The sequence below is a fragment of the Saccoglossus kowalevskii genome, chromosome 3, assembly GCF_978046115.1.
Source record: "Saccoglossus kowalevskii chromosome 3, keSacKowa6.1, whole genome shotgun sequence".
NCBI lineage: Eukaryota > Metazoa > Hemichordata > Enteropneusta > Harrimaniidae > Saccoglossus > Saccoglossus kowalevskii.
Genome location: NC_140643.1, coordinates 23,337,933 through 23,362,398, shown reverse-complemented (window position 1 = coordinate 23,362,398; position 24,466 = coordinate 23,337,933). Strand labels below are relative to the sequence as shown.

Genomic DNA, 24,466 nt, shown 5'->3' with positions numbered 1-24,466 from the left:
ATCTGCATCCCTATCCAAAGTCAATGGGGAGGCGTTCGTACAATTTTGTGTATATACAGTTTTGGCTGGATTTAAGCTCAATATATGTAAACATATGTTATTTTTTCATTATTAATAAATATTATATTTCACACATGACATCCTATAAATACCCCTTAGGTAATCAGTAAAACACAGATGAAACACAGTATTCAAAAATAAATAATAACTATACAAATGATACGATAAAATGAAATGAACCCAAATGAGTTGCCTCATAATTATCTAAATTTTACCAGTACCAAAGTCCATGTATCCATTTGAAAAATACAATAATAAATGACAACTATAAATTAAACGACAATGGAATTCAGCGACCTCTGCAGCAACTTCTCACGTGCGTGTGATACAGCGAATTCGGTGGGATGCAGGGTTGTTTGTGAGACCTTCCCATTTCACTAGTGGAGCGTCCTCTGCCAACTCAAATCGGAAACTTTGCATGACGTATGCAACAAACAGGAATAACTAATTCCAGGCTAGGTATTCACCAGGACATTTACGATGACCTATTAATACAATATGCAAAGTAACGGACATTATTAGCAGGTACAACTTTAATTGTCAGTAATTCGAGATAGTAGGGAAAATAGGAAGGTTGCCTGAGACAGGAGTGTGACCGAAATATTATATATCCGCCAAACCGTTTCATACAATCAACAATATTTCCTCATAAGAACTACACTTGAATTGAATTCGTTGTCGGTATTTATTCATTTATCACATGAACCGTTGTTTCATTATAAATATTTGGATTCGAGAATATTTACGGAATCTAGCTTCATTGCAATAATATAGGTTGGACAAATAAATCTTTTTATTGCGCTTTTGCTCATAAGAGAACAACATTTAATTGGTTTAAACTACATCAGTGCAACACTCACCTTTACCGAAAGCCATGAAGGCAACCCTGTTTCCCAGTTTTCCATCGGGGTCAATGAATCGACTTGGGTCGTATGTTTCCGGATGCGCCCAGTATTCTGGATCCATGTGAACGGAATATTGGGCATGATATAACTATGTTTAGGAATATCATAATCGCCGATTTTACAATCTTTGATAGTACTATGTGGAAGAGACAGAGGTGCGGGCGTTGCCATTCTCATGGTTTCTCGTATAGCTGCTTGGATGAATGGAATACTGTCGCGATCATTGATGGTTGCTCGGCAACAACATCCTCTATCTCTTGATAGATTTTCTCTTGAATTTCTGGATGTGTGGCGATAAACATCATAGTTCATCGCAGTGTTGTGTGAGTGGTTTCTGTTGCAGCTCGAAATAATTCACTTATGAGATGAGTAATTGTTTCCATATCATTTTCCAAATCGTCGAGGATTGATTGTTGTTTCAATTCCTGCTTGCGAAAATGCTCTCGGAGTAAAGCTTCCGTGAAATCTCTTGGGTTATTCAAATATATTACGTCTTCTCGTGCTTGGATTTGCTTTTTGAAGAATTCATTTAGCTTAGCGTATGTAGATTTTAAGACATTTAATTTGCCATATGGAATATGCCACAGCAGAGGAATAAAGTTAGCTGAGATATTATATTTCACTTTAGCGACAAAGTCGGTGCTCAGTACTAACAAATTTTGAAATTTTGTGTCACTATATTCCTATCTTTTACCAAATAAAATATTGCATACAACATTGGTGACGGCGTGCTGTAGAAAAAGATGACAGTCAACAGGCTCGGAGTTGGATGCTTCTAGCGCTTGGCACAGCGACTCGGCCTCTTCTTGAATCTTTATATCAAGACCCTTGCCAACACCAAAGTTACGAAATTGTGTCACCATAAACGTGCGATGTTTCTTCCACACATGGTCAAAACTTCGAGTTGCCAGACCTAAAAAGAAACGCAGAAATAACAATCAAATCGATTTGTTTATTTTTTACATGGCACAATTAGTATTTTGAAACAAATCTTGAAAAAAGGACAAATATAAAAAATACAGAACTGAAGCTTTTTCCAGAGGTTCCAACGACAGCGATAATGTGTTACTTTGCCATCGTTATTCAGTGATTTGTTGTGAATTTCAACAGAGGCGAAGCCAGGAAGTTGAGTTATTAAAAGCGAAAATATTTTTATATTTATTAATTCCATATTCACTTTTGTTTCAAACTAAAGCTCCTGCTAGCAGATTGTAGGCTACGATGTCAAAGGGAGAAATTCTCTATGTTAGAATGACACTGTATATGTTAACGGAAAGATAATATATACAAAAGAACTATGCGTTGTTCACACACAAGATTATGTTAGTAACAATAGTTGAAAAAAACATTAACACCATCCACATGTGGTCTGTTTTGGAGCGTTTATTCAATGAGCAAACCAAGTACTGTAAAATACTTTATTTTAGCTGGAATTAATTTTCTTTGAAAAGATTGTTTGGGTGTTTTGTATGTAGTTTATTTTTACTGCTTTTTGATGAGCGGAATGTAAAATATATATATTCGCTGGATTTAATTTTCACTAAATCATTCCTTCAGCGAAAATGGTGAAAATTAATCCCAAGCGAAAATAAAGTATTTTAAAGCATGTAAAATTATATCACTAAAAAAGTATCACTCAAAAATAGATTAACTATTGCTAGAGCATATTAACGGTCGCTATATCGCTTAAAATGAATGAAGCTTCTTTTTTTGCTTTCGACTAAATATCTTGTAATCCAGTTTTCCTTCCTTTATATATATATAATATATCTTCTGTCGTGACCGCGATATTTTCATATTTTTGCGGGTATTTTGAGAGTTTAAAAACTATGTTACGTTCATATTTTCTCTGTGAAACACACATTATCTCTATTTCAGTCCATTTTCTCTGAAAATTCATCTTTTTCAACTGGAAATCCACCTTTCTCAGCTGTCTTAAATAGTTCTTTAGCTGCCCTCGTTTGTACCCAACACGGTTATTATGTCTACCTGAAACAGTTAAATAAAGCTAATGTTCTAACGCACAACGTACATATTATACTTACAAAATTGTTAAAATTATGTACATGTAAAATAATAACAAAAGTGATACAATATATAATAATATAATATAATAAAACTTGAGCACCCTACTCTGAATTCGAAGACTTTGACCTCGAATTTCTATATAATTTTGTCACCATGTACTTTTGCTTGACGTTATTATATTTCACTTAAATTGTCGCTTTCCCAATTAACTTTAACAATTCATTCAATATATACTAAAGGATCTATTGTATTCTAGTTTAGATTTCTCGCAATTTACGTGATTTGGAACTCTTAATTCTAAATCTAAATTAATCGCGATAACATGAATATGATAGTACTAAGTTCAGTATAATCTTCGGCCATTAGAATATACATTTCCAAATTAATACATCGCATAGTTGCCTTATGCCTACAAAACTATTTTCTTTTTCTTTTTCTGGTTAATTAACCCTTTCAGTTCTATAACATGGTTTTCTTATACTTGCCAATCACGATGTCTGCACACAACGCAAATGCAACGAGTTGTAAACTGATATTTGTGTTGATGCTAGTTGTACACTAATGGGTCTGTACTATTAACTATTGATTCTTACCGCCACCATTTTTCATTCTTTTGAAGATCCATGATTCTGGTCTGTCAGCAAACACGAGACTGTTTTCCACCAATGCTTCAGTCACAGCTTTATAGCCATTTAACACCACCACTCGTTGAGTACCAACCTTCATCGAAAATATATTACCAAACTCTTTCGCAAATTCCACGAACTGCAAGTGTGGTGTATCACCCAATTTGAAAAGCATCCCCACAATTGGCCAACCTTTAGGTCCTGGTGGCAAATTGTAATCATTTTTCGATCTGAGCGACCAGTATACGCAAGCTGTCACGACTGAGACTATGGCGATAATTGGTACAGTGATCATAATTCGTTACAAAAAACCGTAAAAATCAATGAAAAAAAACTGTCTGAAATGACAGGCCAAGATCAAAGTATTAGGAAATCAGAGAATATGATGGTATTCCCTGAGCTAAAATGATATATTGATTTGCAGTACTTTTGCGTTACATTAATATAGTCACTTCTACGTCATAATCACGCGCGCAACTGATATTAAGTATTATAATTACGGGATCTCCTATTAGGAGTATATTTTTTGGTATGCTCCTCATGGACAATAAGCGCGAACAATTGTTCTCTATATATTTGTTTCATTGCCATGTAAAGCCTGTTAATACAATACAATACGGAACAATGTGCACTGACAAATCAGCGGTGTACTTCAATGTGTATATTGTATAATACCTCACAATGTAAGTATGAATAGCATACTATTCACTATGCACCATTGCTATAGCTACATCTGGATATGTTAGCACAGATATAACCAATCCTTAAGTTAGTGCAGAAAGCTAGAATGAGAAATAGTCGATAACAATACTTTGCACAGATGATTTTTTTATCTTGTGGGCATAATTCAAAAGCGCGAAGTCTACTGCGTACAGAATATCGTAAATCTGTACAACACCACTGGTCTCATTTGTCACGCCAAAAATGCAGTTAAGCAAAGGAGTGTAACTGCCCCGGACATCGTGGAGTACGTGGCGTTTCTAAAGACAGACAGTTGATGAAGATGAAGATCGATCGGAAGATGGGATTCATGATTTGAACTCCAACAATAGGAAATGTAAATCACATTTTCCGCCGAGATTCAAACTTCACCAAAACAGACAAACAAATATAAAGCTATATTCTACGAGTACATTGGAATAATGTCTACCGTTAACGGCGGGACACTATACTTTAATATGTGATGAATGCGGTGTGTTTGTCAAAGACAACATGTGTAAGACACACGCGAATATTGATTTCATTCGTACTAAGAATCTCCTTCATTACTTGATATTAGAATTGCTGGGAAAATACAATTACTACATAAATGTAAGGTTAATGGGTGTACAGTTCGAAATAAATGACGACAAATATTTGACAAACTAATTATTTCAAAATATACACTATTATAATATTGCAATATAAACACTAACACGTTAACTTTACTCAGAGCAGTAATGTAAACGTTAAATCGTTCTGATTGGCTAAGTCACAGTGTACGAGTAATACTGATGTACAATGTGTGAATAAGAATGAAATAAAGGATGTTTTTTTAATTCTAACACATATTTAGTAAATAAATATTTCTAGTTTTTTTTACCTTTGGTAAAAAAACAAAAACTAACCGGAAAGAAATGAAATAATAATGGAAATAGACAACAATAAAAAGAAACACTGTTTTAGGGTGGTTCTTTTGCTAGAATGTCAGAAGCTCCTTAAAAAGCTGGCATGAAATGTTGATGTTGAGATGTTCAGGGTCAAAACATGCACTTTGTGAGCTTACAGCAGACTGTAGATCAACTGCAGTTGCCATAGAAACATTTTAACTCACAGGCGTCCCATAGTTTTGTAATACAACAAATTGAGCTGCGGGAAACAGCCTCCAACGGTTGTTTTGTTCATTGCTAAAGTTGATAAGAGCATTGTATCCAAACAAGTTCACGGCGCATGTTAAATGTCTAGGCTATCACAAGAGAGCAGACCTTCGTCACAACATTTCAACTTTCCTGAAAATCATTTTACACATGACATAATACAACCCAGCCTCTAAGATTTCCACAGGATAATGTATACAAGTACATTTGGTTCACTTTATACTTGTGTTATTTCCCAGTCATCTTTCCCCCTCACTACCGCAATCTACATATGATCATAGATTTGTTTGCAGACATGTTGTTTAGATGCTTGATATTACTTGTTATATACTTAAATACAATAAAAAGGTGCGAATGACGCCCAGACAGTTCTCTCGAATCTGAAAAAGGAATTTCAATTGTTATGCCATATCGTACATTATGATTACAAACTACCCTAGAAACAAACGAAGATTTCATTAATCACACATTATATTGAGTTATCCATTGTGTTACGTAATTACCATCAAAATGACATGTACGTAAATGTCTCAATCAGTTAATACTTTGCTCTAAACAGACATTTCCAATATATCGGAGAGTTAAATATGTCATTTTATTGTGACTACGAATACATTATCTTCTAGTTTATGGAATCAATGTACCGGGATATAGCAATTATTATTAGAAATGTTGCCCTAAGTTTGAGTGAAAGAACGTTAAAAACACCTACTTAGCAATGTTGGTGTTGTATAATCACGTCGAACATAACTTTGATACAATGAAGTGACAAGTGTAAGCTTAAAAGCTAGACTGGATAGAATCTCGCTAAAGAAGTTCAACACGTAACTAGTATTTTCCATTTAAAAGTGTTATCTATAGCATTGTAATAAATTGTACTTTTGAACTGGTGACGTGTTAATATTATAAGAAAAATAATATTACTAGTGAATTGTAAAAAAGTTTTTCATATTTCGTTTTATTATTTTGAGGGTTGTGCGAGTATTACTGGGTTAGCTCCAGATCCGATACAGTTATGATGTAGATTTGCTGAAATGTGGAAATCTTTGAAAAAACGATCAATGTCACTTTGGCTGTCATGCCAAAGTCTGTGTACAGAATATCTTATATCGGTACAGCACCACTGGTCTGATATGTCACTTTAAAAATGTCGGTAAGTGGCTGAGTGTAACTACCCCGGACACCGATGATTATGTGGCGTTTCTTACATGGTAAGACACACGCATATATTGACGACATTCGTACTAAGATTCCCCTTCATTACTTGATATTTGAATTGCTGGGAAAATACAATACTAGACAATTGTAATAATATGTCATTTTCGAGATGTTCATGTCATGTGTACAATTCGAAATAAATTACGACAAATATTTGGCATACAAAATTATTTCAAAAGATACACTCTGATAGTCATTGCAATATGAACACTAACACGTCAAATTCACTCAGAACAGTAATGTAAACGACAAGTCGTTCTGATTGGCTAATGTGAAGCACAGATGAGTAATACCAATGTAAAATGTGTCAATAAGAATAAAATAAAGTTAAGTATGTTTTCAATTCTAACAAATATATATTTGTAAATAGTAAATATATTCTTCTAGTTTGTTTTTATCTTTAATAAACCGACTACTAGTTAAAAACAAACGAACCAGAACAAAATGAAATAATAATAGAAATAGGCAACAATAAACAACAACACTGGTTCAGGGTGTTTCTTTTGCTGGAATGTCAGACGCTCCTAAAAAGCTAATATCACTTTGTGATATTACAGAAGGCTGCAGTTGTCGTAGAAACATGTTTATTGACAGGCGTCCTATAGTTTGGTAATACAATACATTGAGCTGCGGGAAACAACTTCCAGTGACAGTTGCTTTGTTTATTGCTACAGTTGGCATTATATACAGCTCAATTTAGGTTGTGGTTGAGTAATTCTCTATGCCACTCTTGCTTCATATGCTCGCTATTTCTTCCGAGTAATGAATGTCGAGTAATGAATCTGCATTGCCAACAATAACAACTCCTGCAATGCCAGGTTACCCCTGGTTTAAAAAATTTGTTCACATACGAAGATTCATTAATCTCTCATGTCATCTATCCTCTTCGTGCCTCCTGGCACACACGGCTATAATGCTTGTCTTCCAGTTCCGTCTGTCTTGTGCACTTCCCATGACCTCCAAGTTTACCATCTATCCATCCACCCAACTTTTTCTCCTTTTCCACTGTTCTCCTTCATGTTGTTTTAATAAGCCTGTCCACCTTCCTTTTCCATCTGGATGCCACGTCAAATCATACAATAGTGATTACTTTGATTTCTCCTATTATGTCCAATCCATTTCCATCTTCTTTGTCTAACCTCTTGACTTATCCTTGGTGTGATTGTAAAGTTCATCTATTGAACTGATATTAGGCCAGAATATTTGCAGTGCTTTCTTCAAACACTGGTATTGAAAGGAGTTCAATTTATTCTCACCAGTTTTATCTTCTATGTTTCACATTCATAAAGGAGTACAGGCCTGACTAATGATTTATAGCTTGATTTTTGTCTTTCTTCCATATTGCCTTGATCGCCACACTTTATTTAATTTGGTAATACCACTCTAGTTTTATTTATTCGACTACTCATGTCTCTTCCTCCAACACCTTCATTGCTTACAGTTGCACCCAAATATGTAAATTCATCCACATCTTCTACGTCAATCTCTTCTAGCTGAACAGCATCATCTTTCTTTGTGTTCATTCTCGTGATCTTTGTCCTCTTGTTGTGGATTTTGAGTCATGTTTTCTTTGCATGCCAGGCTAACAAATTTGTTTCCTTTGCATTTGGGAGTGACTGGTAGATAGGAGGGCGAAGCCATCTGCAAAATCAAGGTCTTCATAATTTTCCATCTGATCCCTGTGTTGTTATCTTTGGTTGTCTTTTTCATGACCTTATCAATCACCAGGAAGAACAAAAATTCAGACATTGCCCACCCTTGTTTCACTCCTGTCTTCACTTGGAACCATTCTGATTTTTGCCTCCATCTATGACTGCACAGTACACATACTATCTGTGTAAAATAGTCGGATAATGTCTCAATTACATCGTCTTCTGGTACTGCTTCTAGTACAGCAAATTTGTAGGTTTGAGTTTAATTGAAAACCGATTCTTTGTTGCTTGATTCTGTAGTTTGCTGGTATCGTATTTCATTTTTGGATTTTCATTCTTGCCTTGTTTCTTAAGTTCAAGCTTTATCTGTGTTTTCACAAGTTGGTGATCACTTCTGACATCTACCCCTCTCGTTACCCATGTGTCTCTCACTGACGATCTGTACTTCTTATCGATCAAAACGTTTCAATTTGGCTATGAGTTTATTTATCAGGTGATGACCAAGTGTATGTCCTTGTGCGGGAAGAATGTGCCTGTGATAACAAATTTGTTGAACCTACAGAATTTAAATAATCTTTCACCAATGTGTATACTTTGGCGTTCATATCACCAGTTATTATCACCATATTATGTTGTTTCACATTTTCCACTACTGTTAGCATCTGGTCATAAAAGCTGTCTGTCGCTTCCATTGATCGTGCATATACATGTATAATTGTTGTTTTAATGAAATTGAAATTAAATCTGGCTGCAATAATTCTATCATTCACTGGTCTCCACAAATGTGGTTTATCCCTGCTATATAGCTAAACAAGAGCGTAAAATAATAATCAGCTTTCACTTTTCATGCCAGTCAATCTTTGATGGTCGAAGAACTGCGAATGACGTTAAGACTATACATTGATCATAATATTTTCAAATAGTAAACCCGGATAATCATGTTGAAAAGGCCTTTCGCTTGTTGAAAGTTCAAGTATTCATCGCCGCCATGGAGACCTTGAATGACTTAATACGTCTGTGAGTAGAGGACCGATTATTGAGACGAGTCTTGCAGTTGTGCAATTAGGAATTTCTGATTACGATGAACTTGTGTCATTAATTATGTGAATTTTCAACAGATTGCATTCCATCATTATATTAAGAAACGCAATTAAACAAAATTAAATTTGAAAGAGAAAATACAATACACTGTTTGTGTCTTACCTGCACTATCCCTCAATATTTTGACGACCCAGGTATCTGGTCTTCCAGAAAATATAAGACCACCAATAATCCAGTCGCAGCTTTATACCCATTTAGCACTACCACTCATCGAGTGTTAACTAGCACCTCTAGAAATGGCCAACCTTCAGTCCCGGTGGCAAGTTCAGCCAACGGAGCAACGACAAATGCTGTCCACACATAATCACAGGCAAATTTGAAAATAACTGAAACAATATATATCTGCATTTATTTGAGCTTATACCAATTTTGTTTTTCGAATTGTACACATCCTTTTCAAGGCATAGCTTACTTTACACTTTTTTTCGGAAATTCAAATGAATTTATCATTTGATTTTATAATCACAATTTTCCGTACATGCAAATTTACACAGGGTCAGGGTCTGTCAAAACAGCGTACTCTTGTCAATATTTCAATTTGTCTAAATGTTACTAAAATTTGTGAACTACGGGCATATGATGCCCTCGTCCTTCCAGCCTGCACATAGGACGAATTGTATTTATCATCACATTGACATGAAAGCTCTGTAAGCTCAGTTTTAATTACATCGGATAGTAAGTTACCGCATGTCATTGCCAACACTAACCGTTTTCTGAGGCCGACATCTTTATTGATCAAAGGTCAGGATTAATAAACCAACTTTATAATAGTAGCTTGATAGCACACCATATAAATGTTTTACATACCATACCATACACATTTTTTTGAAAATAAAGGGCGTAATAGAATAATATGCTTTCAACCCTCATGTCAACAAAATCCTGCATTGCTTTTCCTTAATTCGTCATTTTTCTTTAAAATTACTGTAAAAATTGAAATTATTAAAAGAAAATTGTAAAAATGTGGCTGACTGGACAATCTAAACCCATACATTTCTTATTTAATTAATATATTTGGGATGGTTCAAATGATAACATCTCATCTGTATACTCAGACTATTACAAAATCATATCAATAAATCGAAATAGATTACCAAGATACACGAATTTGACCCATTACACGCTTAAGAAGCTTTTTTACAGTTGAAAGTAATAAACGTAGTCATAACAACACCTATGTGACATCATAAAATATATTGATTTCATAAAAGAAAAAAAAACGTAAACAAATAATACCATATTTGTTCGAAGCACAACTCCACTAGATCTAAAAGTGCTTGTAAACCTAAAATGTCATTTATTGTGTGTGCTAGATATGGCTTACTTTGACCGTAGACACTATTTTGTCATTACATACATTTACGCTTCTAATAAATCAAATACAATACTTGTAAAAAAACAAACATGCATTTACGGTAACATGTGTAATATACCATTTATTCGTGAAACAGATGTATATGTTTAGAATCTCCATGACGAATCACAAAACAAATTGTAAATACAAATAGTCAAGAGTAATTTGTTCCCACCCTACATAAGCACATTATATTATTAAGTGAATGATATACGTATGTGCTCTCAAACAAGCAGGCCATTTGTAGCTATTTATAAATAATCAAGGGGTATTAAGTGGATTTATATTGTCACGCATTTGAATTCCAGCACGAATACGGTATGTACCCATTTTTTGTTTAATTTTTGCATGTCAAATTGTCATTTTAATGAATTTTCTCCATGGGCAATCTTTATAAATATGTATTTTAACAATAGTACTATAAATTATGCGCTTGGTGTGTGTGTGTGTGTTATTGAATGAAAGTCATCACAACGTTGATTCCACACGCTCTCACTCACACACTAACAGAAAGACCCACATTGTGTGTGTGATTAAACATGATTAAGGTAGCGAGAAGGGGAATTTTAATTTTTATCTTGATTTTTGAAAAAAATAATAAAACAGTTACTTTAGAAATTGATACGTCATCACAGGTTTTCAAAATTTCGGAAAGACGCTGCTCAAATTAGTGTTTTAAAAGCTAATACAAATAACCACAACTGCCGTTTCGTAGATATTCGCATAATGTTTATATTTGGGATGGTTCAAATGATAACATCTCATCTGTATACTCAGACTATTACAAAATCATATCAATAAATCGAAATAGATTACCAAGATACACGAGCTTTACCCGTTACGCGCTTAAGAAGCTTGTTTACAGTTAAAAGTAATGAACATAGTCATAACAACACCTATGTGACATCATAAAATATATTGATTTCATAAAAGAAAGAAAAAACGTAAACAAATAATACCATATTTGTTCGAACACCATATGAAAATTGGTGCGGAATTCTTGTCTAAGGTTGTACCCCGTTTTCGACAAAATACTCGAATATTTTAGTTTTCATGATGCATGAATCTTCTTATTATGTTATTTTCCACCGACTGTGCTCATTTTTTGTTGTTCTCTGTCTTGCACTTATTTTGAAATTAACTTTCAATCCGTCCGTTTTCATGTCTGTCGTCATCTTGACTACTTATTCATACTCTTTCAAACGGAATGCATGTGTAAGTGTGTACCCCGTATTCGACAAAATACACGAATATTATTGTTTTCATGATGCATGAATCGTCAAATTTTGTTATTTTCACTGACTACACTTGTTTTTTGTTGTTGTCTGTGTCGCATTTTTTTAATAGACTTTCTTTCCGTTTTCACGTCTGTCGCCATCTTGACTACACGTCCAGTCTTTCAGCCTGAATGCACGTCTACCTACGTTATACCCTGTTTTTATTAATAATTTCAATAAAATAATTCGAATACTTGTGTATAAATGAGGCACGATTGTCTTTATTATTCTATTTTCACTATTTTCGGTTTTTTGTTAGCGTTTCAAAGGGTTTCTTTTACGTGACGATCAAGAAAACGCAAATCTTCGCTATTTTCGATGTTGATGCCCAGGCTCTGAATCACACACACAGAGTTGTTAACATAAATTACTGTGTCTATTGCGTTTGGATCTTCTTCACTATCATTTCCACCGTCATCAAAATCCGAAGAAAAAAAACATCGAGCAAATCATCTACACACGGGAACTCGTGATCAGCAACGGCCATTTAGAATACCCATGGAATACCGTAGGCGACTCTCATCAACGAAATTACGCAGTCCGCTTCATTGATTGTTTGGTTTGATAATTTATAAACATATATTCAGTGTGAGACTGTTGCTTTCAAGTTGTGTTAATACAAAGATGATTTAAACTTGTCCCTTCCGTTACCAACGTATTCAATATACGGAAATAGCATGTGTGTGCGTTTGCGTGAGTGAAAGATGCTGGCGAAATTTCTCGTCAGTTCTATTTATTTCGAACACGCGTGGTCGGCGCCTTTGATTGCGTTTATTTTGTTCTTTCATTCGCGAAATCTATCACTGGCACCGTTTATTTTGTCATGTCTCACAACTGAATGTCCAAGCTGACTTTGTTTTGGCTGTATATAGTTTTGTGGACAAGGGAGGTCATCTTGGTTGCCTAATTAACTAATTAAAATACCTGTCAGGCATCTCTACCTTAACGAGAAATCGAAATAAATATTTAGTTTATGTTAACGGTTAGTTTAAATCATCTTAACTTTTTTCCAGCCTACCCTGCTACAATAGAATCGCTGGAGTTGCTTGTCCTTCCTACTATATTGTCTATGGTTTAACTCCGGGGTTACGTCCAAACGCCACCCTCTTGACTGGAGATCTGTGTTAGAAAATAAACCTTTGTTGTTGCGGTGTACGCAAGAAGATGAACTACTTATGTTTTTAACATCACTTCACCTATTAACAATTCACCCCTAGACGTGATAATTTCATTTCAATAGTAAAAATCCATTCTCAAAAATCTGAATAATCACAACTTCACCGAAATTCATTTTCTATTCTTACCCACAAGCCACACCCAGACCATTCATCAAAACGAGTGGTCTGGAGTATGCTAGTACTCTGACCCATGCCGAGGACTTCCTGTTTGTAATGCTATATGATAAATCAGATTAACTATCACGTGAAACCAAAGACAATTGTCTTTGGTGAAACCAAATGAAAATCATTCTAAAATAACGTACTTATACCCAATTGATTCTGGAAAAAAAAATGACATTTGCAATAATAATCGACGAGCAGGTCCGGGTAGTAACGTTCGGTTGACGAAATAGACGAGTACAATCAGTACTGATTGGACCTACATGAATGCTACTCTATTTCACATAACCAAATGTTGTTGTTTTTTGCTGTTGTACATTATCTTCGGTAATAACTCCGAAAGTGAAGTCTCATATCTTCAGCAGAACGTAGCCGTTAAAACTTGCAAAACGAGTCTGTTTCGATCCATCATCGCTTAAGCAGCATACAATTTATTTATTTTTTGACTCATTTAAAAAATACGAACGGTGTCAATATTTAAAACTGCATTTTGTCTGTCTCTAGCGTGCCTCAGAATGATATAGATCTTGGTCGATCGTATTTTACAAAGGACCTGAATGTACAGCACTAATTTCACCCCACCTCATGCTCGCTTCTGCTTTTCGATTATCATTTTTAATCGCTTTTGCAACCGCCTGTTGAATAATTTTCGCTTATTTTTTCGAGCGCGCGAACCCAGAAATATCGCCCGTCTGCATGCTCGCATTGTAAATACATGGCCGTGGCATCAATATGTTCCTGGTGTATCTGCTCTCTGTCCTAAGGAGTTGCCTTGCCTGTATCACGTAATTGTCTCGATAATCATGTTGTTGAAACGATATAGCAGCCCTGGATTCAAACGGAACACAGTCCCGCTGTACGTTCGCGAACGAAACAAAGTATGATGGTTTGGAAGTGTCGTTCGAAATTAAATAATGGTTAATACTCGTTGAATCCTCAAACTTTAGCACTAAAACAACCATTTCGACAACTCATGTGCCAGTGTTCAGTGTTTGAACAAGCGGTCAGTGTTTTTAATAAGCGAGTGAGAAAAAAAGGGATAAAAACATGGTCGTGTTTCCGGTCGGAAATTAAGTGATATGTTATAAAATGTTATAAAAGCGAAATATTGGGCGAAATGAGTATTGATGCCAATTTATAGCTTTACATGTGTCACCAAATGGGGACATGGTTAGAGTTGGTAGTACCATGGAAGGTACTAATCCATGGTAGTACCAGTACTAGTATACGCGGGGAGGGAGTCCAGAGAGGGAACAGCCAGCATCCCTTTTACGGGAAAACGTGAAATCTCGACGGATTTGTTTCGTACTCACATGTAATATTAGGTTTTGCGGGCTTCTGAGTTCAAAAATGATGACTAAATCAGCTAAAAAGCAAGCGTTTAGTAACATACATATGCAGAAGTTGGTTTGCCAGTACTTAATCCATTTTTAACACCTAGGCTACTCTATTGACATTGGTTGTTTATTTCATGGATTTGGCACTTGAGGTAGCTGATAAGCCGTGTCGAAAACGTGCACAAAACGACCATTCTGTGCACGTTTTCGACACGGATTAAAAACCAGTTGTAAGCACAAATTTTCATATGACAGTCACTCTACTAGGACGGTTAGGAAGCGTCGCGTCGTTCCATTGTAACTACCCTTGTCTCGATAAACATTGAAACAAAAGCGGTATTAACGAGCATTAGCATAAAATGGGCGACGGAAAACACGCGATAAATCGTGAGACAGTGCGAGAGTTGCGTCATTTTTCCCCACAAAGCATTGCAATACATGGCACTTTACCCTTTCACGGAAGAGCAGTCTCAAACGCGGAAATAATCATGCATTGTATATACACGTTTTTCCCCGGGAAAATCTTGCTGTCTTGTATGGCATTCTGAAATTATTAATAGTTAATACTACATGTATATCACCCAAACAAATCCCACACAAAAATTAACATCCGGGTATTTTACCCTGTCTCGACTGAATCAAAAAGCAGTGCGAACATGCTGAAATAAACTGTTCATAAAATTGTCACAAAGCAAAGTCATAAAAAAAATATTCAAACGAAACTAAATATGACTTGTATCACCGATACAGCTGGACGGGATTTGTATCAGTCGTCAAATAAAGCGAATGGGGGGATATAAAAACAAAACAATCAAAAATCTCTTTCGTCCGATTACTTCCATTGAAAACCATGCAATAAAGCAACATGGCGACCACCTCCATAGACGACGAAAACATGCAAAATTTCGCCATAAAGTGACTATAAAAACACACAAAAATTACGAGAATGGACAAAGAAATATTATAAAAGTTTGCAGACATCAATGTTTTTAGCGATAAAATTGTTTTTAAACTGAGCGAGGGGTTTATTTTACGGACCGAAAGACTGTTAAAGATCGAGACAAAGAGACTGTCAATAAAACACCGTTTTTCTCGAGTAAAGCATCTTCACGATTGCAAAAGAACGCTCATCTGTAAAATAAAATATCACTCTTAGTCATAGTTCAGTTGAGATTGTAGTTTGATGTAAAAATAAAGCACAATTTCAAAAATTCACGGTCGTCTCGAGCAACATTAACGCAATGAAAAATAGCGCCCTCCGATGACAATTACTAGTACGTCATAGTTTTGAGACCAGCATAGGTTCTCATTCAGAAGCTGCTCGTTCACACCTTTTAACAATAGCGCTTCCTAACCGTCCTAGTAGAGTGACTGTGGTTCGAAGCACAACTCTACTAGATCTAAAAGTGCTTGTAAACCTAAAATGTCATTTATTGTGTGTGCTAGATATGGCTTACTTTGAACGTAGACACTATTTTGTCATTACATACATTTACGCTTCTAATAAATCAAATACAATACTTGTACAAAAAATACATGCATTTACGGTAACATGTGTAATATACCATTTATTCGTGAAACAGATGTATATGTTTAGAATCTCCATGACGAATCACAAAAAAAAATTGTAAATACAAATAGTCAAGAGTAATTTGTTCACCACCCTACACAAGCACATTATTACCAAACGCTTCAGCGTGGTATTAAGAGTTTGTTTTCAGGGGTGGGTGATACCAAGGTGGGAAATGGATGCACATATGGGGTTAATTCCTTGAATTGCAATATAGAGGGTTCAAGCTGAAATACAATATATAGTGTTTTCATGTTTCGTCTGATATTTCTGTGGTATTCTGCTGCTGTAAGTAATGCACGATTTGTTCCGAAATTCAGTATATTGTGTGTATTCCAGGGTTATTCGTTTTTTGCTGAAAACACCCCTATTTTTTTAGTGGCAGAGTCGAATAGTCTGACTCCCACTGGGAAATCTGCATTGTTGCTTGAATGCGAGTTAATTAAACACCTTTTCCAGACCGGCGAAAGAGTATACAACAGCCAATTTTAACAGCCTGTCACGTGATTTTAGTCTGAACGTCAACATGAAGAGGCTAGTCCATTTTACGCAGGAGTAATTGGGAGTAGAATATGTGAGGGATAGTATCAACAGAGATGTGTATAGTGAAAAGTAATATCTATCCTTCATTTGCATCTCTGAGCATTTCTGTTTTAGTATATTGGTTTGAAAATGTTGAACTTGCATGATTTGCAATGTGTTTTTTTAATGGGACTCCCCTATTGATCGAATCCCGGGTTTGAACGAGAACGGCACACCACGTGATTCGTTTGAATACAATGCTGATGGCAAACATGCCGTGTGACTGCAGTACTGCACTGACGGGATGACTTACTGGTACTGCATGCTACAACTTCGCTTGTGATGTTGCTTGTTAGCCATGGATTACATGAATCTTGATTACCAGTCAAATGTTGCTCATTTGACGTTGGTAATCTTTATTTGGAACTGAGTAACTTCCTGGTACTTCGTACTATGATAAAAATCAGTCAACATACATCAAGTTCTCTCAATCGTAGTATTCCATGTGATGTACACCTAATATGCCAAAAATGTTGCTGAACGATTTGAACTGAATAAAAATAGCAGACGAAAATTTGTTTACAAAATAAAAATACTTCGGTTGGCAATGAAAACCGGTAAAAAACAAGCAATATGTTTTCGGCTGTTATCATGGAAGGGACATGAACGTGAAGCTAACGTCTGTTTATAACTAAAACCGGGCACCTTATACGAGGTTCGCAAAATAACATGGCAGTCATTAGAAGTCACTTTATTTTATTGTTAGGACGTATTCAGCCGTTAAATGTATTATTTCCAACCGTTTTGCGATAGTATTTTCTAGATTGGAGGCAGCATTTACATTTTATTCAAAGTTCAAAGCTGCGTTGGGATTCCGTTGACAGTGGTAACAATGTCGGCGCCGGTGATCTCTTACCAGTGCGCAACGTAGCCACAATAAAAGGCATGATCATTTGGGCACTGCTATTACAAGACTTTGGCTGTTGCCATGGTAGCGGTGGGTCAGGATTGTTTTTCCAATTAGTGATGGTACGACCTGCCTGTCAAGTATGAACCGTGACAAAATCAGCCAAGCCAAAAAAAATCACAGAAGAGTTAAAAAGACATTCCTGCTGAACAGTTACTCTAACTTCGGGGTCAACTTTCTCATTAATGAAAACAGATATCAAAAATTCAAATAGTAACTTTTTGCCCACACTCAAGCCGAGTACAATGAGCTATGTCTGAGGTGTTGTATCACAGGGAGTTGGACAAACTTATGTATTTTAATAAATTATTGAATAATAAAATGTTATATAACTTTTCTTTTACCCCCCTCCCCTTCCTGGTATCTATTTCAAGTATTTTTGTCAGGTTCAAATCGCTCACCAGCATTTTTGGCATGTTAGATGTACATCACATAGAATACTAGGATTGGGAGAACTTAATGTTTGTTGACCACCTGGAATCTGAGTTTTATAAATCTTGAAGGGCTCTCGGAAGATCCACCCGCTGCCTGGACCCGCAGTGAAATCTCCGATTAATATGGAGCCGCAACCATCAACATCGATATACCATGATGTTTCTGTTGGCGACGTTGCGGCGTTACTCAGTTCCAAATAAAGATTACCAACGCCAAATTAGCAAAATTTAACCGGTAACCAAGACTCAGTCCATCCACGACAAGCAAGCAACATCACAAACGAGGTTGTAGTGTGCAGCTCACGAGTCAGCGACGACCGATTTCAACGAAAGTCATTCCGTCAGTGGAGTACTGCAGTTGCACGGCATGTTTGCCAATGCACAGATCTGTGGAGGAACTTTTAACTTCAACATCAACCGTGTATCGTAGTCGCCCAGTTTAAGTTCTGGTTCTGTCGTGGTCCCAACTAAAGGGCGACAGTCGTCGTGTCGCGTCCTGTTCGATATGGGACTCATAGCGACGTATACAACGCGTGTAAAATACATTGTTTATTTACATGAAATTCGAACACGCGCTGCGCTACGACCACCGCGCTTAAACATCCACGAGTTATTTATTCGGACAATGACTTAAATTAGACGTCTGATTATTTTATTTTCACACGTACAGCGACACGCGTTCTACACTGACAAGCGTTGCTAGGTCGCAGCACTGTCTTGGAGCATATTAATGGGCAATTGGGTTCCCCGATCTAAATTTCTATCCCGGTTTGTTGCACGTTCTTTTTTTAATATGAAATAATCAAATATGGGACATGTGTATAATAACAGAACCCCACACCCTCCCCGTGGCTTCGCTCGTGAAAGTACGGCAGCAGGATACACCGCATCACTCGTGAAAATAACTTCCATACGCAATGAAAGCCACGGGGAGGGTATCTGTCATAATACTTCATTATCACTGAAAACATTTTTCCCCTGAAATAAATTCCAGTGAATATGCCATTTCCCCCATACTCTATTGAGACACAGCGCAGTGAAAATTGGATTCACATGTAATGCTTGAAAACATGTCAGAAAAAATAAATTAAGTGAAATTCTACGTGACTTCATAATAGTTGGAAATGAACACATTACACCCGACCCTACCACTCTATATACAATGTAAACTACACCCCAAAACATCCTTTCACCCACAGTTACTACCGTGTTTCACCAGTGTATTCTATTTGACGTCAGGAGAAATTGAAATAAACAAATTAATTATAATTTCAGCCTCTAGTTGACCACTGATTAAATAAACTACCTCGTCTTTATGTCAACTTGCAGTTATTCGTTGCCTACACCAGTGACTTCAAAATATATGTTTCAATCCCAGGAATTTCACTCGCTGTTAATTGCATGGGAGTGGCAGTCTTTAATGAATTTCTATTGTCATGTCAATTTCTTGCGATTACTCGAACATTAAGGCTAGCTGTAACCACATACCGCCTAGGTGCTGTAATTAAATCCTGGTGTAAGCACCATATGAACTATGAACAATGCATGTGAAGCCAGCTGTGGGGTATATTCAATCCTATAGATTTCTCATTGTTTGGTAACTATTTGCTGCAAATGCAACAAAAATCAATACAAAAAAAAAATATTACCCACACAGTATTCTACAGGTTACTTGTATTATTAAGTGTATGATATACGTATGTGCTCTCAAACAAGCAGGCCATTTGTAGCTATTTATAAATAACCAAGGGGTCTTAAGTAGATTTATATTGTCACGCATTTGAATTCCAGCACGAATACGGTATGTACCCATTTTTTGTTTAATTTTTGCATGTCAAATTGTCATTTTAATGAATTTTCTCCATGGGCAATCTTTATAAATATGTATTTTAACAATAGTATTATAAATTATGCGCTTGGTGTGTGTGTGTGTGTTATTGAATGAAAGTCATCACAACGTTGATTCCACACGCTCTCACTCACACACTAACAGAAAGACCCACATTATGTGTGTGGTTAAACGTGTTTTAGCGAGAAGGGAAATTTTAATTTTTATCTTGATTTTTGAAAAAATAATAAAACAGTTACTTTAGAAATTGATACGTCATCACAGGTTTTCAAAATTTTAACAATAGCGCTTCCTAACCGTCCTAGTAGAGTGACTGTGGTTCGAAGCACAACTCCACTAGATCTAAAAGTGCTTGTAAACCTAAAATGTCATTTATTGTGTGTGCTAGATATGGCTTACTTTGACCGTAGACACTATTTTGTCATTACATACATTTACGCTTCTGATAAATCAAATACAATACTTGTAAAAAAAACCATGCATTTACGGTAACATGTGTAATATACCATTTATTCGTGAAACAGATGTATATGTTTAGAACGTGATTAAGGTAGCGAGAAGGGGAATTTTAATTTATATCTTGATTTTTGAAAAAAATAATAAAACAGTTACTTTAGAAATTGATACGTCATCACAGGTTTTCAAAATTTCGGAAAGACGCTGCTCAAATTAGTGTTTTAAAAGCTAATACAAATAACCACAACTGCCGTTTCGTAGATATTCGCATAATGTTTATATTTGGGATGGTTCAAATGATAACATCTCATCTGTACACTCAGACTATTACAAAATCATATCAATAAATCGAAATAGATTACCAAGATACACGAGCTTTACCCGGTACACGCTTAAGAAGCTTGTTTACAGTTAAAAGTAATGAACATAGTCATAACAACACCTATGCGACAAAGTAAAACATATTGATTTCATAAAAGAAAAAAAAACGTAAAAAAGTAATACCATATTTGTTCGAAGCACAAATCCACTAGATCTGGAAGTGCTTGTAAACAATTTGTGTGTGCTAGATATGGCTTACTTTGACCGTAGACACTCCTTTGTCATTACATACATTTACGCTTCTATGTCGCATACGACTTATTTACCATTTCAGTGTCAATGAGAATGTTCTAGAACCGTACTGTGTCTTGGTGGAATATTCTATATTTTTTAGAAAATGGTTGAATAGGTAATAGAACACAGTAGGAGGCAATAGAAGGTAATGGAACATTCTAGAAATTTGTAGTAAGTTTCAGACTCATTATGTATGCTGATGTAATGGTCTATTTATAGACAGTGGGGGGTATATATACTGGAGTTGTTCAGCACTGAGTTCAGATCGGAGATCTCGTTGAATTGTACTGGAGTTTAAGTATCTAGTTATTGGAGTAGTGGAGTTTTACCGCGTTATTGTGCTTGATGTTTGCAGAGTATAATAATACCAGTACCAGTTGAAACCTCATCTGTTGGCTCCGTGTTCGTATGTTATCATCGCCGCCAGGGAAGTCTTTCTGTTACTGTTGCCATTTTGGTGTTTGAATCATCACACCTGTACTATACCAATTACGGTAATATTACGTTGCGTGTGACATTCTAATAAAACAAATACAATACTTGTAAAAAAAACATGCATTTACGGTAATATATGTAATATACCATTTATTCGTGAAACAGATGTATATGTTTAGGATGTCCATGACGAATTACAAAAAAAAAAAATACTTTGTATTTGCTTTGACATGAATAGTGAAAGCAGATTATTATATTATGATTAATATTGTTCCCCGTAAAGCTACCATAATAAGAATAGTTCAATAATGTTGACATTTGATGGTAAACGCCTGGCAACCATCACGGTGAAAACAAAGGCCAAAAACTTTCAGAAAACTGTACTTTGGAATGGTTGTTGAAACTCTCCTGAATAGTGTAACAAAGTCACCCGTCCATGACCAACATATATAATTTTCCAGGATTAATTTTCTTGAATTTAGCTATTTTCGCCGGCTCTTCCACCGGCGCTCCACACCAGCACATTGGTGCGCGTCTTAGCAACATGGAACGTTCTGTGACGTAGCTCAGCCTCGAGGATATGTTTATAATCTCCAGTAACGACACCTTTTAATCTGTACTGTGTGTTTTCTCAAAATGGCGAATTACAGAAATATAAATATATAGTATTTTCGAACAAACTGACATGAAGCGTGAAAGAAGATTATTACATTTTTATAACTTACAACATTTCATCAATTTTGTATCCCATGAAGCTTCTATAATAATGTTTGGCAAATTGATCAGAAGAGATGGCGGCCTCAGAAAATGAGAACTAAATATATAATGGAATGTATTACGTGTATGGTTAATCTGATAATGAATATTACGTAACAATAATTTATACGTCTCCAATGAGTGTTAAACTGCATTTTCGTAGATACTTACATAATGTTTATCTTTGGGATGGTTCATCACCTGATCACCTGCGCCGGCATTGTTACACTGTGTCAACGTAATCCCAAAGCAACTTTGAAATTTGAATGAACTGTAAATGCTGCCTTCATTATAGAAAATAGTATCGCAAAACGATTGGAAATAATAAATGTAACAGCAGAATAATAGTAAGTCCTAGTAATAAACTAAGTGACGAACTTCGTATATGGGGTCCATTTAGTTATAAACCGACGTTAGCTTCACGTGCATGTTCTACCATGGAAACCGCCAAAAACATGTTGCTTGTTTTTTGAGCAGAGCGGATCGCCAATCAGCTTGTAATGCTTAGTAGGAACACGTCGATTTTCCAACAAAATTTTCTTTTAAAATATTAGAAGAGACATATTTGTTTATGGTCAGCTACAATTTATTCTTATAAAATGCAATATATAACACAAAGTTCGAGATTCAACTCTTTATTTTAATGTAGTATGGGCCCTTTTCAAATGATGCATAACACACACCAAACATCAACAATTCTACTCAACAATGGCTGGGTTTTGTGATATGAGATTTGGGTAATGTGTTTAATTGTTAACAAAGATTTTCAATAACACAAAATTCAAAAATTTCAAAAAACAAAACGCCGATAGCAGTCAAAACCACGTGACTAGGGAACATAATTTTACAGGGCAGACCGTGCTAACAAAATTCCAAGCCCCAGAATGTAGTGCAACTGAGCACTTCTGATCTGGTTAAAAACCGAGATGGCGGATAAACCACGTCACGAATATTTTCTATGTCGTAAATTCTTGTGGTACGTAATTAATATTGTAATAAATTGTGCATATTTTTTGTGATCATTTCTGTTTTTTCATTGTAAAAGTCAATGACGACGCAACTAATTTCGTAATTTGATTTTCCCTCAAAGACGTAATATCCCCCTCAATCTGTCAAATTCTGATGAATCCAAATTGTCATTTGCAGTCTTTTCCTTAAGGGTGATCTGGTAAGCACCCACCCCTAAAAAAAATCGCGATTTTCTGAGTAGAGGTCGCTGGGCGCTAACGCGGTCGAATACGGTATTTAGTAAATAGTGCAGGTAAGTGCTCTCTAACAAGCCATTTTTAGCTATTTATGGATAACCAAGGGGTAGTAAGTGGATTTATATTGTCACGCACTTTAATCCCACCACAGCACCTATTTCACTGCGGCATGTATCGATTTTCTCGTTTAATTTTTGCATGTCAAATTTTCATTTCATTCTTGAATTTTCTCAAAAGTTGTCAATTGGCTGTGTGTTATTGAATGAATGTCTCACTCACAAGTCGCACTCTAATTCACCCCCCCCCCACACACACTAATATAAAAACTCAAATTGTATATGTGGAAGTCAAACATGGTTAAATAATTTTCTACATTTGTCTAATATGAAATATTTTTGACTTCCGTGTGTGAAGCACACAATGGAAATCTTTGCAGTTATTTTATTAAAGTAGGTTTATAAATAAATCTTTTGTGGGAAATGGATAAAAAAGAAAAATACATTATGGGCTGTACATTATTTGATGAGTTAGTTTTTGTATTATTCACTATCCATGGGATGGAATAACTTCCACTGTGCAGTGTATGGATGGAAAGTTGTTCAAATATTCCGCTAGTTTGGCTTTTGAATACCTTCCGACTTGAAGTCAAAGACGAACTCCGAAAATAAATCTAATTCTACCGAGACACATTTCAAGAAAAAAAAATCTATTCATGATATGAAACAAAACAAAAGTAGTTACTGGCGGTGCTTAGATAATGTAGTCTGGCATATTGACCAGCATTTCACTGAAAGTTTTCTTTATAAATTTGCATAAAACGGGGAATTGTGATGTTCGAAACAAAATATAAATTCATCTGAAAAGTGAAAAGTAAAAAAAAACAATACAAAGCCCTATTTAAGT

The 24,466-nt window shown here is 35.7% G+C and overlaps 1 pseudogene; it reads right to left on the bottom strand.

Annotated features, from left to right (window-relative positions):
• Positions 1-372: 372 nt before the first annotated feature.
• On the bottom strand, positions 373-3,830 carry LOC100374154 (cytochrome P450 2J6-like; annotated as a pseudogene).
• Positions 3,831-24,466: the final 20,636 nt, after the last annotated feature.